Below are 14,643 nucleotides of genomic sequence, written 5' to 3'. Positions count from 1 at the left end.
CAGGACCCCACACCTGCCTCTCTGCTTATTCCAGACTTTCTGTCCATCCGTCCTCATTTCATGAGCTTCTGTGTTGGGGGTATCCCTGGCTCTCCATCCGTGGACCCCCCCTTCTCTCTCCAGAGTCCCTCCCTGGATGGGCACCAGCCAACACCAGTTTAAGATGAACCATATATATATATACATATATATATGTATATATATATAATGGAATACTACTCAGCCATCAGAAAAAAGAAATCTGCCCTTTGCAATAAGGTGGATGGAACTAGAGAGTGTTATGCTAAGCAAAATAAGTCAATCAGAGAAAGACAATTATCACATGATTTCACTGATAGTGGAATTTAAGAAACAAAATAGGGGAAGAGAGGAAAAAATAAAACAAGACTAAATCAGAGAGGGAGACAAACCAGAGCAGACTCTTTTTTTTTTTTTTTAAAGATTTGATTTATTTGACAGAGAGAGAGAGATCACAAGTAGACAGAAGCAGGCAGAGAGAGAGGGGGAAGCAGGCTCCCTGCTGAGCAGAGAACCCAATGTGGGACTCCATCCCAGGACCCTGAGATCATGAGATCATGACCCCAGCCAAAGGCAGAGGCTTAACCCATTGAGCAACCCAGGCACCAACATAGCAGACTCTTAAGCATGGGAAAAAAACTGAGGGTTGCTGGAGGGGGGGGGGGCTGGGGGAATGGGGTAACTGGGTGATGGGCACCATCACATCAGGGTACCTGATGTAATGGGCACTGGGTGTTAAATAGACTGATGAATCACTGACCTCTAACTCTGAAACCAATAATACATTATATGTTAATTGAATTTAAATAAAAATTAAAATAAAAAAAATAAAAATTTTCTAGTAGCCATTTTTATTTATTTATTTATTTTTAAGATTTTATTTATTTGACACAGAGACAGCAAGAGAGGGAACACAAGCAGGGGGACAGGGAGAGGGAGAAGCAGGCTTTCCACTGAGCAGGGAGCCAGACTCAGGGCTCAGTCCAAGGACCTTGGGATCAGGACCTGAGCGGAAAGCAGGCGCTTAGCTGACTGAGCCACCCAGGTGCCCCTAGTAGCCATTTTTAAAAGTGAAAAAGAACAGGGGAAGTTAATTTTAGTAATATATTTATTAACCCTAGATAGCCCAACCGGTACTGTTTATTTTTTTCCTTCTTTTTCTTTTCTTTTTTTTTTTTTAAGATTTTATTTATTTATTTGTCAGATAGAGAGAGAGAGTGCTGGGGAGGGACTGGCAGAAAGTCTGGAAGAAGCAGAGAGGCAGGTGTGGTGTTCTGCAAACCCCTAAAAGTGGGTGTCACCAGGAAGACAGGTCTCTGCAAGGTCAATTAGAAGACAGGATGTCACTGGTGACATTGGCATCCCCAAATAGTATCATTTATACATATAGTCAATGTAAAAATTATTAGATATTTTACTTTGTTGTAGTAAATCTTCAAAATCTTGTGTGTATTTAACACCTACACTCTCAATGTGGACACCAAATTTTCATTGGAAATTCTTTTTTTTCTTTCTTTTTTTTTTTTTTTCCTTAGTAATCTCTACACCCAAAGCAGGGCTTGAACTTAAAACCCAGAGATCAGGGGCACCTGGGTGGCTCCGACATGAAGCATCTGCCTTTGCTCAGGTCATGATCTCAGAGTCCCGGAAGGGAGCCCCATGTTTGGCTTTCTGCTCAGCCTGAGTCAGCTTCTCCATTTCCCTCTCCCCTTCTCCCACTCATGCTCTCCCTCTCAAATAAATAAATAAATAAATCTTAAAAAAGAGAAAAAAGACCCTGAGATCAGGAGTGTCACATGTTCTTCTCACTGGGCCAGCCAGGCAGGTCCCTCATCCCTGAAAGTTCTTTTTTTTTTTTTTTTTAAATTCTTGATCCGTATTTAGATTTCATAAGCTTTAGAGTAAAAAAGGAGATTTACACATGCAAATGTTTTCATACACACACATTTTCCAATGATTGAATCATGTTATTGGTTTTTTTTAATTAAATTAATTAAAATGAAATCTTTAGTTCTTCGGTTGCACAATCTCCACTAATTTCAAGTGCCCGGTAGCCACACGTGGCTGGTGGCTACTGTCCCGGATTGCTCAGAGCTAGATCATTCCGGAAATTGTGGCTGTCCCTGCTGGTGACTTCCCCCTATTTATCGTCCAGCCTGCGCATCTCTGCCTTGCAGACCCGTCTGACCGGTGCCTACTCAACCCCGCAATGGGACATCTAATGGGTGCCTCAAACCTAGCTTGTTCCAAACTGGGCTCCTGTTGTCTCCCACCCCACCGTCCTCCCCGCCCCACACCGCCCCGACCTAGCAAGGCCAGTTTTCTCTCTCGGTTAATGGCAACAACTCTCTTCCTATTGCTCAGGCCAAATCCTTACTCTTCTCCTTAACTCCTTTCTCTCTCTCCCACCGCCTCTCAGGCCCGGCAAGAAATTCTGTTGGTCTCTCCCTCAGGACATTTCGAGGATCCCAAGGCTCCTCCCGACCCGTCCCCCTCCTTGGCCACGCCCCATCAGCTCTGCCAGGTTGAGGATTTGTCCTGACCACGTTCTGTGTGGTCTCGCAGCTCCTGGCCCTGCTCCAACAGCTAGCTGTTCCCACTCACTCAGCACTTCTGGGAAAAAAAGTCACACTAGTCCCTCCTCTGCTCAGAACCCTGCATGGCTCCCATCTCCCCCGGGAGAGGAGCCCGAGTCCTTACAAAGGCGCACGAGGTTCTCCAACGAGTGACCAACCCCGCCCCCGCTCCTGCCTCTCCATCCCGGGCTTCTCAGGGGCTTCCTCTTGCAGCCACATTTGCCACCCCCTCCCCACGCTGTCCCGGAGCGCAGAAGGCCGCCAGATGTGTCTGTCGGACTGGCTCGAACTCCGTGTCGCTTTCCCAGTCCCTGATCCAGAACCCACCTCTCCCAGACATTTTGTCTCCTGCTCCCCTGCTATTTTTTTTTCTTAGCCCTTACACTACGTAACATGTTCTGTATTCTGAGGCTATTCCGTCTCTTCCATTACTGTGTTTAAGCTCCAGGAGGGATGGGGTGGGGTGTGTGTGTGTGTGTGTGTGTGTGTTTGTCTTTGCTGCTCGAGCCCCAGTGCCCAAATTGATGTTTGGAATTTATAAGGCCTTGCATCCATATTTCAACATGAACGAATGAATGACTTCCAGGCAGGGGGAAAAGTTGGAGCAAATCCAGGGGCAGCTGCTCCCCCAGCCGGAAGCTGGGGCTGGGGCCCGGCCGCGCCACCCGCGGGCCGCCTGGGCAATGCTCTCTGCGGACGGGCTGCGGGTGCGGGGAGCCTGGGCGCCCCGGAGAGCCGCGGATTTGGAACTGCTGTGGGAAAGGCGGAGGCCGCTCTGCTTCCTCCCGGGCCAGCGAATCCCGGCCGATCCCGGGGGTCCGGGAACTCGGAAAGAGCAGAGCGCGTCAAAACGCAAGGTGGTGGTGGTGGGGGGGTTAAGATCATAAAGGACGAACGGCCCCTCGGGCGGGCGCGGAGGGCAGACCCGGCTTTGTCCCGGGAGGAGGAGCCGCGGACCCCAGCCGCGCGCGTCGCGGGCCAGCCTGGGCGCCCCTCACCGTCCCCCGCCCCGCAGAACCGCCGCCCGCGACCGGCGCCCTGGCGGTCTGGTCGGGGGGCGACGAGGCTGGGGCGGGAGGCCGAGGTTGCGCAGCGGCGCCTACATACACTCGGTCTTCCATCCCGCCCGCGGGCCTCCCGGGCGGTGCAGGCCGAGCGGCCGCCGTTTGGAGCCGGGCGCCCGGAGCCTCGGGAGCGCGCGGGGCCCGGGGAGTAAGGCGCGGGGTCCCGGGAGACGGGCGCCGGGCTGGGGGAGGAGGGAGCGGGGAGGCCCCGGGAGGAGGGCGCGCGCCCCGGCGGTGCTTACAAAGAAGCGCCCCTTCCCGGGGCGCCCGGGAACCGTGCCAGGCTTCCCGGCCTCCTGACCTCGGAGCGGCGCAGTATTTATTTATCTTGGCGGAGGAAGGCGGGGCCTCTGTCAGGGAGACGAAAATCTTTCCAGGAAGTTTGTACCTATTAATACTCGAGTTGCTGGCAGCTGCCTGCAGCCCCGGGGCCGGGGGACAGCCTGGTGTGCTTCCCGGGCCCGTTCTCGTCCGTGGGAGGCTGGGGCGGCGGGACCCGCGTGGGGCTCAGGCTTTCGGGAACCGCGCGCCGTGGGGAGACAGGGGCCCCGGGGCTGCGACAAGAGCGGGGGGCGGCGGAGAGAGCTCCTGGGCCACCAGCTGTGGGCGATTAGGGGGCGGGGGGCGCAGGAACGGCGGCGCAGGGAGCCCCAGCTAGGATGGACGGACCGCGTTCCTGGGGCGCCCGCGACAGTGTGGCCCAGAGGTCCGGAAGCCCGTCCTGACCTTGGCGCAGCCACACGGCCGGCGGGCGTTGCAGACCTTAAAAAGCTCGCGTGGTCTTCCCAACCACCTTGAGAGCTCACCGTTAGCTCCGGTCTAAAGAAGTGGAAAATGGAGCTCAGAGACGTTAAATAAGCTGCTCCAGGTCACAGCGCCGCTGCCCAAGCGAGGTCCCAGGTTTTTGACATCTGCCTTGCAAGACAGGGTCCCTTTGGAAGGAAATGCGCCAGATTTCTTCCCACAGTGTCCACCAACAGAATCGCCCCCTAAAGGGGGACCACGGAATCAGGAGGCACCGCGGGGCTGGCGATCCGGCTGCCCGCCTCTGTCACCCGAGAGAGGCCTGCTCGGGCTTTCAGCCAATCGCACACCCGGAGCACCGATCACTTCAACTCGATTTGTAACTCCTCTCCCGTGCGAGTGTAGGTAGGATTCGAAGCGGTTGACATAGGCACTTATGGAGTGTGGGTTCCCGACAAGGACACTTCCAGTGCTAACGAACTGTCTCCTGGTGAGAAGGGAAGTCATCACATTGTCTCTTCACCAGTATTCCGAAGGAGCCCTGGACACAGGGGATCCTCCCCCGTCAGGAGTATCAGCTCCACCTGCGCGGGGACTCTGTCCCACTCCGCGTGGAGGTAGGTCCCTACTCCAGGGCCAAACTCGGAAACACTTGGACAAAAGGAAATTTGTCTCATGAACCTTCTCACTGTGGTCGCCAGGGTCCCCTCCCCCACCGCCCTCTGACCCCCTCCTCGGCCACTCATGTTTCTCCCGGCTGGCGGGAGAACCAGAGAGAAGGAGATGACAGATTCAGGCGTCTTAAGGTGGGACTTGCTGTCAAGAAACTCTTCCCCGACCCGCTTTCCAAGGAAAGAGCGCGATGGCGCGCGCGAGCTCACGGAGATCTGGGTGCCACATGTGCTCCCGGGCCGCCGGGCTTGGGGATCAGCCGGGGCGTCTCAGCCCTCTGCTGGCTACAGTCAGCAGCGGAGGCTTTCTGGAAGCTTAGGTCCTCAGGCATGGCTGCCTCGAGCTTTCTTCCCCTGGCCCGAGCCAGACCCAAAGAGCCCTGCTTCTGTTCGCATTCGTGCTGCCAAGCGTTCCGGGAGGAGTTGGGGAGGGGTCCTCTCCCCGCTTGGGTGGGCCAGGCCCGCCAGCTGCCTTCACTTTTGGCTGCAGAAAGCCTGCCAGGCTGCACCGCGCAGGGGCCTGGAAGCGTGACTGGTAACATCAGCTATTATAATGCAGAGTTAGGCACACAATCCTTGCTAAAAATAAATACAAAGGAAAACCCCAAAGTAGCTAAGCCTATTTCAATACCTTTTATTTTTCTTGTTCCTGGTTCTTTTGTCTTTCCCTTGCAACTTTGGAGGCGCATTTCACACGGGGCCCACCCTGAGTGTTGACGGGGCTCCCACCCTGGTCCCAGGGTGGTCGCACAGCCCAGACTTGATCGTGCGTGAGAACAGTCGGAGGGAATAGAGGGAAGAGAAGAAAGCAGATCCCACAGCTATTTCTCGGTACAATTTGATGGCGTCTCTTCTGAGACCTGATAACTAAAAGGATGGGCCCTATTCCCACCGCCCCTGCCCCAGCTCTCTAGGAGGGAATGGATGTTTGCAAAGCACCTTTTTTTTTTTAACTTTGTGATATTTTATTTATTTATTTGAGAGATTGAGAGAGAGCATGAGCAGGGGCAGAGGCAGAGGCAGAAGCAGACTCCCTGCTGAGCAGGGAGTCCAACATGGACAGACCTGTCCATGTCCATGCGTGACCTGAACAGAAGGCAGACGCTTAACAGCCTGAGCCACCCAGGTGCTCCAGCAAAGCACCTTCTTAAGAAATGGCTAGCAGAATGCCTTCCTCTAGGGGACAGAACAACCCCGAGGAAATTTTTTCCCTCTCTCCTCCTAGACTCTTAGGCTGGTCTAGTAATCAAATTGACATAAGATAGATTAATGGGAGAAAAACAAATTTAATTATGTATGGACAGGGTCCCTTGAGGCTTCCACACATCCCAGAGCAAAGGAAGGAGGTGGAAGCTGTGCTCCAGAGGGGAGGAGGGTGATTCACAGGGCAAGAGAGCAGGTATTTGGTAATTGGGTTGTTGCCCTCATACAGATAGGTCTTTCAGATAAAAAGTTATCTCTGGTAACAGATATCCTTCTGGGCCCTACCTAAAAATTTTCAAGTAATTGAGAGCTAATAGTTTTTCTTTTGCCTTTTTTTTTTTTTTAAGATTTATTTATTTATTTATTCATTTGACAGAGAGAGAGATCACAAATAGGCAGAGAGGCAGGCAGAGGGGGAGGGGGAAGCAGGCTCTCTGCTGAACTGAGAGCCCAATGAGGGGCTTGATCCCAGGACCCTAAAACCATGACCCGAGTGAAAGGCAGAAGTTTAACCCACTGAGTCACCCAGACGCCCCAACTAATAGTTTTTCTTGAGTCTGTTGGGTTTTAATTGCCTTCTGCTCAAAATAATCGACATACTAAGTTTGCATATTTTGGGGACCCATCTTTTGCTCCCCATCAGAAGCAAAGGGGGCAGACATCTTTGGGGTATCCACTGTTCAACTCATTAAACGAGGCCGCTAAACTGATGTGGTTCTAAGGCGGTGAAATCCAAGTCAGTAAATGCCTCAAGGTCAGGAAATCAAAGCAAGAGTGACAATCACAAAGCTGACTAGGCCTAAGCCATCGCCCAGTAAATGATTTCCTTTCTCTGCTCTGCACTTTCTCTATGTAAGTCCTGCCCCAGGCTCCCACAGAGCACTGCTAACCACTTCCTGTTTGGCACTGTGCCAGTCCAAACAATTTTTACTCAAATTCTTAAAAGTGACTCTTTTTTTTTTTTTTTTTTTTTAAATACCACGATCTCACAACCTGGACTGGAATGAAAGAACTTTCTATTTTGGGGGGGACTGAGCTTCATCCATATGGAGCCAAGCAGGTAGTTTCTAGCTGGTATGTCAGAATACATTTTCTCTGCTCCCCCACCGGCCCTGCAGGCTCCCCTCCCCACTCCCCCGCCCAGCCCTGCCCTTCCCACTTCCCCAAGGTCAATAAGATCAGGGGTGGAACCATGGCAGGATCAGGACCTCTTCTTGGGAACCTGGCACAGGGAAAGGGAGGGAAGGAAAGAGTTAATGTCCAACATCTGGGCCTCTCAGGGAGTTTCTGTCACTCTTTTTTTTTTTTAAGAATATAGGTCATAATGATGTGGGAAACAAAGGCAGAAGAAAAATGATGACATTTCCTTACTGCCTACAGCCATTGACAAGTCCTTTAAACCGGCAGAGTGGGGCGCCTGGGTGGCTCAGTGGGTTAAGCCGCTGCCTTCGGCTCAGGTCATGATCTCAGAGTCCTGAGATCGAGTCCCACATCGGGCTCCCTGCTCAGCGGGGAGCCTGCTTCCCTCTCTCTCTCTCTCTGCCTGCCTCTCCATCTACTTGTGATTTCTCTCTGTCAAATAAATAAATAAAATCTTTAAAAAAAAAAAAAATAAACAGGCAGAGTGACAGTCCTTTAGGGACTCAAGTGCCTCAGTGTTGACACTTTGCTAAGGTCAAAAGACAATCCTAGCTCAAAGACCTCCCCCCACCCCCCCCAACCCCAGGGCCCTGTAAGACTACGTCAACATATCAACATCCTTTTTTTTTTTTTTAAGATTTTATTTATTTATTTGACAGACAGAGATCACAAGTAGGCAGAGAGAGAGAAAGAAGCAGGCTCCCTGCTGAGCAGAGAGCCTGATGCAATCCCAGGACCCTGGAATCATGACCTGAGCTGAAAGCAGAGTCTTTAACCCACTGAGCCACCCAGGTGCCCCAACTGGGGACTATTTTCTAGGGAAGTCCACTATAAAGACCACATGTGTTAGAATGTCACTTAGACCATGATGGATTTCCATCTTTACTCTTTTCCATCAATGTCCTCTACTAACTACTTAAATTACAAAATTTGGTAATTTCCCTTTGTAAAAATTTTCTAGTTTTCCACAGGTTAAAAATGGAAGGGCATAGGACAACACGGCACAGTATTTCCATCTATTCACCAGGCACCCCTCAGCAGCCTAGGATGGGATGGGGAAGGGGAGGGACCCTGGCACCCCTCCAGGGCCCATTAGGGCAGGAATCCCTTCATGGGAAGGCAGGATAGTGATCAATAGCGATCTTTGACATATCCTGTGTAGGATGCCACCTGGGAGTTGGGGGGGCACTTGGTAATGGACCTTCTTTACTTTTCTGAGAGCATGGCCTCATTAGACTGCCTCTTCAGTTCCCAAGGAATCTTCCTCAGGATGCTTTTTAACCCACTAGAAACAACTCGGATTGCAAAATTTAGGAAAGGGCTGATCTCCCATAACACTGCGTGGCCACAGTGGGATCTGGCAATTTAGATCTCTTCTGCCTTTGTTTCCGACAAATGTGCTTGCCTGTTTCTTTGCACGTCTCATAATTTTTTTCAAAGATTTTTTTTTTTAAGTAATCTCTACACTTAACATGGGACTTGGACTCACAAACCCTGAGACCAAGAGTTGTATGCTCTACTGACGGAGCCAGCCAGGTGCCCTGGTGTTTCTTGTTTGTTTGTTGTACATCTCTTAATGCTTATTGACCAATGGACATCTTATTTCATATTATTATTTTTATACATATTATATATATAATTTTATTATATTTGTTATATATTATATATACATTATTTTTTGGAAGATCTTATTTACTTATTTGAGATAGAGAAAGACAGTGTGTGTAAGCCAAGTGGGAGAGAAAGGAACTAGTAGACTCTGTGCTAAGCGTGAGGCCTGACGTGGGGCTCGATCCCATGACCCTGAGATCATGACCTGAGTGGAAACCGAGAGTTAGATGCTTAACCAATGGATCCCCCCAGGTGTCCCACAGATAGACAGTCTAGCGAATACGTCATACTAGGTCTGGATTCTGGTCCCTTCCTGAGCTGTAGTTGCTGGATTTTGTGTGTTCATTGGCTTGCTTGGACAAATCCTGTGGTGTGTCTCCCCCCGACCCCACCCCACCCCGTGTGAAGCTGCTGCCAACGGCTTGGTTTTGTCTTCTTGTTTTGACTTTTAGGGGCATCTGGGTGGCTCAGTCAGTTAAGCATCAACTCCTGGTTTTAGCTCAGGTCATGAACTCCCAGTCATGAGATCGAGCCCCTAGTCGGGCTCCCTGCTCAGTGTGGGGCCGGCTTCAGATTATTTCTCCCTCTCTCTCCTCCTCTGCCCCTCCCTACTCACACTCCTACTCTCTTTCTAAAATAAATAAATTAATTAAATTTAAAAAATACCTTTCTAGAGGCTGTCCATGTGAGCCAGCAACTGGTCAGACGCTGTCCCCAAAAGTTTCCAACCTGTGCTGATGGGACCGCGTGTCGATCGGGGCAATGCCTTCAAAGCTCAGGCAGTTTTATGAGTCTGACCCAGCTCTTCCCTTCTGCCAGGCCTTTTGTACCTGCTCCACATGCATGCAAGGCATGCCGCTGGGCTAGGCACAGAGATCTGGGACCCGTTCTGGGTTCTCGGGCACAGGCACGCTACCTTCCAGCCCCTCAGGGTGCCATGGGGATGACCCTCCTGCTGAGAAGGGCCCCATCCCTCCTTCTGCTCTTCTCTGAGGGCCGGAGCATAAGGTCGTTATTGACTGGTGTTCGATTTCTTATTGCCATGCCAAGAATGAGACAGTCTGGTGGCCTGAGCCCCATGGCTAAGGTCCTAAGGGCAAAGCTGGGATCCTCCTGCCGTCACAGAAAAATGATCTATGCCCCTGAGCCGGTTCAACAGCCTTCTCGCTTCTCCTGTGGTTAATGACGGGCACAAGACTTTGCAGAAAGAAACCAGGAAGACACAGTTCTCAGGGACAAGAATCTCTGGGATCCGGGTGCGGAAGGGAGCCACGTGAACAGTTAGTTCCAGGACAATACCCCAGCTGCCCTGATGAAGCTAAGCACCCCAATGGTGTAGTTATTGAGATTTGTGTTGTTAAAAAGATAATGTGAGGGGCACCTGGGGACTCCATTGGTGAAGTGTTTGCCTTTGGCTCAGGTCATGATTTCAGGGTCCTGGGATTGAGTCCTGATTTGGGCTCCCTGCTCAGCTGGGAGTCTGCTTCTCCCTCTCCCTCTGCTTGCTGCTCTCCTGCATGTGTGCTCTCTGTCAAATAAACAAAAGCTTTTTTTTTTTTTTTAAAGGGAAAAAAAAGAAAAGGAAAAGAGTTTCAAGGAGCTGTAGAAAACGAGACATTTATAGGCAGAAGGAAGCAGGAGAAAGAAAGTTATTCCGGACTGAACAGTGGGTTGGTTAGGCAAGGTCACTCTCCTTTAGGGGGTGACAGGGTCTCTCGGGCCGACGACCTCATCAGTGCTGGTCGGGAGATTCCTAGGTGACTGGTTTCAGAGTCCATCACATCTCTGGGAGGGCTGAAACGGTCATTCAGGTAAGACTCGGTTTGGTGCCTTGGGGTTTAGCTTAAGGGACTCTGGTTTGGGTTTACTACCTTGTTTTTATTCTTTCCAACAGTATGTTCATTTAGTTTTTGGTTTTGTACATATTTGACTTATTTACTTGGCTGGTGGATGGCACAGTCACACAGTTCATAATTGAAAAGGAACAGAAAAGTATGGGGGGACCGACCCCCTCCCCTCCCCGGCCGCACCACCCTAATACTCCCTGGCTGGGTTGTTATCACCTGCCTGGGGACCCAGGGGCCTTTTGTATCTGGGGCCTTTAGCCTGGGGGGAAGTAAGTCAGAAGTTGGGGGGACTCTCCCTGGTCAGATGAGCTGTTCGGGCAGGGAACTGGTGCTCCCTGAGACACAGTGTCAGCTGAAAGTTTCATTAGAGAAGCCCCTGACATTAACAGAGAGGCAGTGAAGGGTAGTGGTAATGAACGTGGGGGGGCTGAGCCATACATGTTGACAGTGTCAGCCCCGCGAGAGGCTCCTCACCTCCAGTGGCCTCTGTCTGGGTTCACCAGGGTAACCAGGAGGGCTGGGGGACGAGGGGCTCTGTGGCACCTGTCACTTCTGTCACGCCTCTGACCTTAGCGTTGCTGCTACAGGAAGGGAGGAAGGAAGAAGGAAGAGAAGGGTCCTGAGGTCAGGCATCTGGCTGCCTCAGTGGGCTGCTTTGCGGAGTAGGAGGGGCTGTGGAAGGGCCTTTTCCTGAGATTGGCGTATTTTTATAGGGAAAGAGGATGAGAAGGGATGAAGCATAACAAATTTTCCTGGCTAATGGCTGACTGCAGAGAGACACTGAGGGGCCCTGGGGGAGGGGATGATGTCCCTGGGGAGAGGGCACTCGGTGGCAGGGCGAGGCAGGGAGGGGGGCCTCCTGACTTGGCTGGGCGGAGCTCTTTCTCTCCTCGTGGAACATCTGTCCCTGTCCCAGACCCCTGTCCCAGGTCCTCAATGGCTCTCGATATTCATCGGTAGATCACCAGTCACACAGGCAGGGACTGTCGGATGACCCCAGACTCTGCTGGATGACCCTGGGTGACAGGTGGGAGGCTGGAAGGCCAAGAGGCTCTGGGGAGGAGGGTCTGGGCTAGGTGCACAGCCCCCAGAGCCTCAGGCTATCTTTCAGCTGAAGCCAGAGAAAGTTCCACTGGGAGCTGTCCCCTGAGGCTCAGAGTGGAAGTCTCTGTGGAAGGCATCTCCTGGCCTCACCTGACAGATGATGAAACTAGGTCTCAGAGAGGCTGAGCAACTTGCCCCATGCCACACAGCTGGCATCAGGAAGGAGGAAGCACTCTGTGAATCCTACACAAATATGGAATCCCTCTCTCCCTAACGGCCTCTAAGCCAGGCTGCAGGGGTCCACGGACGGTGAGGCTGTGGAGAAAGCAACAGGCCCTGGGGAGCATGACCCTCCCACAGGCTGCCCAGCCTCCGCCTCACCCTCTGGGTAGGGCCAGCCAGGCTATCCCCACCAGAGGAGGCCCAAGGCTGCTCAGGTGGGGTGCAAAGGGTTCTGCCAAACCCCAGCTTCAGGGGCTTTTGCCCTGCTCAGCCAAGGCAGTGAGCTCTGTGGGAGGCTGGCTCCAGGGAATTAATGAAAAATTCACCAAGTTCAGGGGATTGAAAAGCACTGAATGAGCAAATGTTATCTACCCCCACCCCCGTGGGGGCCTGCCCAGCACAGCATGGCCCAAGGAAGGGCAAGGCTTGTGTGGCCAGCTCCTACCATGCCCAGCAGTTCAGTCTGTCCTTGCCACAGGGTCTAAGCTTCACATGGAGTCCTTGAGACCTAGATGCCATCTCCACCAGCATGAGTCCAGAGAAATGTCCAGCAAGTTCAGGAATGTGGTAATGGGGGGAGGCGGGAAGTGGAGGTAGAGGGGAGTAGGGAAGGGATGAGGGTCCCCAGGCCAGAGTCCCCACCCAGGAGAGCCCAATCCAGGCAGGGTTGGAGGCCCTGGCCAGGGAGACTGCTCTGTCCATGATCTCCAGGTTCCTTTCAGCTGAGGCACGTAGAGCAGCCAAAGAATCTGTCCTGGGAAGTGGGGGTTAGAAGGAAAACTGAGGCAGGATAGGGCCCAGCTTTGATATCCTCCAGCCAAGTGGCAGGGAATCCTAATTCCCTGCCACGGAGGAAACTGTGTCCTTTGCAGCTGTTCATGGTACACTGGTAGGCCCGGGCCAGCTCCCCACAATCCTGTACCTGCCTGTGGCCCCGAAGGGGTTCAGGGCAAATCGCCCCAAAATGTGCCACTTTGGCATGTGGACTCTCTGGGGTAAGGACAATCAGGATATAGCAGACTCTGGAGAAACTTACTCCCCTCCCCTGACTACCTGGAGGGATGCAAATGGTGGGTCCTTCCCAGAATGAGAATTATTACCAGAGATTGATTTTATCCCAGCGACCCATCTGTATGGCAGGGTGGACATCTCATTACCAAACAGCGCCCTGTGGATGGTGGTCCCCCACTTAAGAGATGCCCCAGGCACATATGATGGCACATGTGACTCAGTTTACCCTTTTTTTTTTTTTTAAGATTTTATTTATTTATTTGACAAACAGAGATCACAACCAGGCAAAGGCAGGCAGAGAGAGAGGAGGAAGCAGGCTCCCTGCTGAGCAGAAAGCCGGATGCGGGACTCCATCTCAGGACCCCAAGATCATGACCTGTGCTGACGGCAGAGGCTTTAACCCACTGAGCCACCCAGGCACCCCTCAGTTTACCCTTTCTGTCTTGGAACTCTCTGTACATGGAGTTCCAGTAGGTGTGAAATTAAATTTGATTTGCTGCTGTTAATCTGTCTCCTGTCACTGTGATTCTTAGACCCGCCAGAAAAGACTCTGCAGGGCAAATAAAACATTTTACTCCCCAACAGCCTTCTATCTATTTTTACCAGTGAAGCTTGTTTCCTGGGTGGGCCAGATTTCCCATTATCCAGGGTATTTAAAGAATGGTCTGCTCATGACATCCCAGGCTTGTACTGAAAACGCAGACAGCCTTGGGGTGGGTGTGCCTGGGCCACAAAGGACCTCGCTCCCACCCTCAAAAGGCTTGATTGGAAAAGAATTGTAACAAGGCAGTTTGTACCACTTGGTCTATGCCTGCTCTGGGGAGGTCCATACACAGGGCCTCCGGTAGGACCTCCAGGGTGGGGACCAGGGGTTGGTCCGGAATAGTCTCCAATCGCCCTGGCTACAGAGACAGGCAGGACACCCTGGCACGTGGAGGGCCAGCACTTGCCCTGAGGTCACACAGCGACCCGGCTGGGTTCCCCCAGGGTGGCCCTTTGCCGCTGGCCGTCCCTGGCTGGCCGGCGCAGGACCCAAGGCAGGAGTGGCTGTGGGGGCCCGTCGGGGGCCTCTGGCCAGCATCTCCCGGGCCTGGGTCCCAGACAGGGGTCCTCGGAGGACGAGGGCAACAGCGTCCGGGCGCCCTCCGGTGGCCGCGGCGCGCGGAAGCCGGCAGCCCAGAGTCCCCGGCCTGCAGCGGCCGAGGACCCCGCGCGAGGGCGTTCGGGCCTCGCGATCGCGGTGCCCTTCTGAAAGCATATTTGCGCTGAGACCGAATTTTTGTCCAGGCGATGACATCGTCAGGGCCTCCCGGGTCTATAAGCCGCGAGGGAAGTGCCCCCGTGCTCCAGCCTGTGCGGAAGAGCGAGCGCGGAGAGAGGCAGCGAGCGGAAACGCCGCCTATTGTTGTGGCAGCGCGGGTCGGCTCCCGGCCCACCGGGCGGGGCCGGGAGCCTGCCCACCGCCACAAGGCCCCGCCCACTGTCCCCGCCC

The 14,643-nt window shown here is 52.8% G+C and overlaps 1 long non-coding RNA gene across 1 annotated transcript; it reads left to right on the top strand.

The window, feature by feature from the left end:
* Nucleotides 1–3,035: 3,035 nt before the first annotated feature.
* LOC309849693 lies at nucleotides 3,036–13,657 on the top strand. The gene is made up of 2 exons (XR_014303841.1): nucleotides 3,036–5,023; nucleotides 13,423–13,657. It is a non-coding gene; the product is annotated as an uncharacterized lncRNA (long non-coding RNA).
* Nucleotides 13,658–14,643: the final 986 nt, after the last annotated feature.

The sequence above is a fragment of the Mustela nivalis genome (genome assembly GCF_964662115.1).
Source record: "Mustela nivalis genome assembly, chromosome: 16".
In the NCBI taxonomy this organism is placed as follows: Eukaryota; Metazoa; Chordata; class Mammalia; order Carnivora; family Mustelidae; genus Mustela; species Mustela nivalis.
This window is presented reverse-complemented; position numbering and strand designations above follow the sequence as displayed.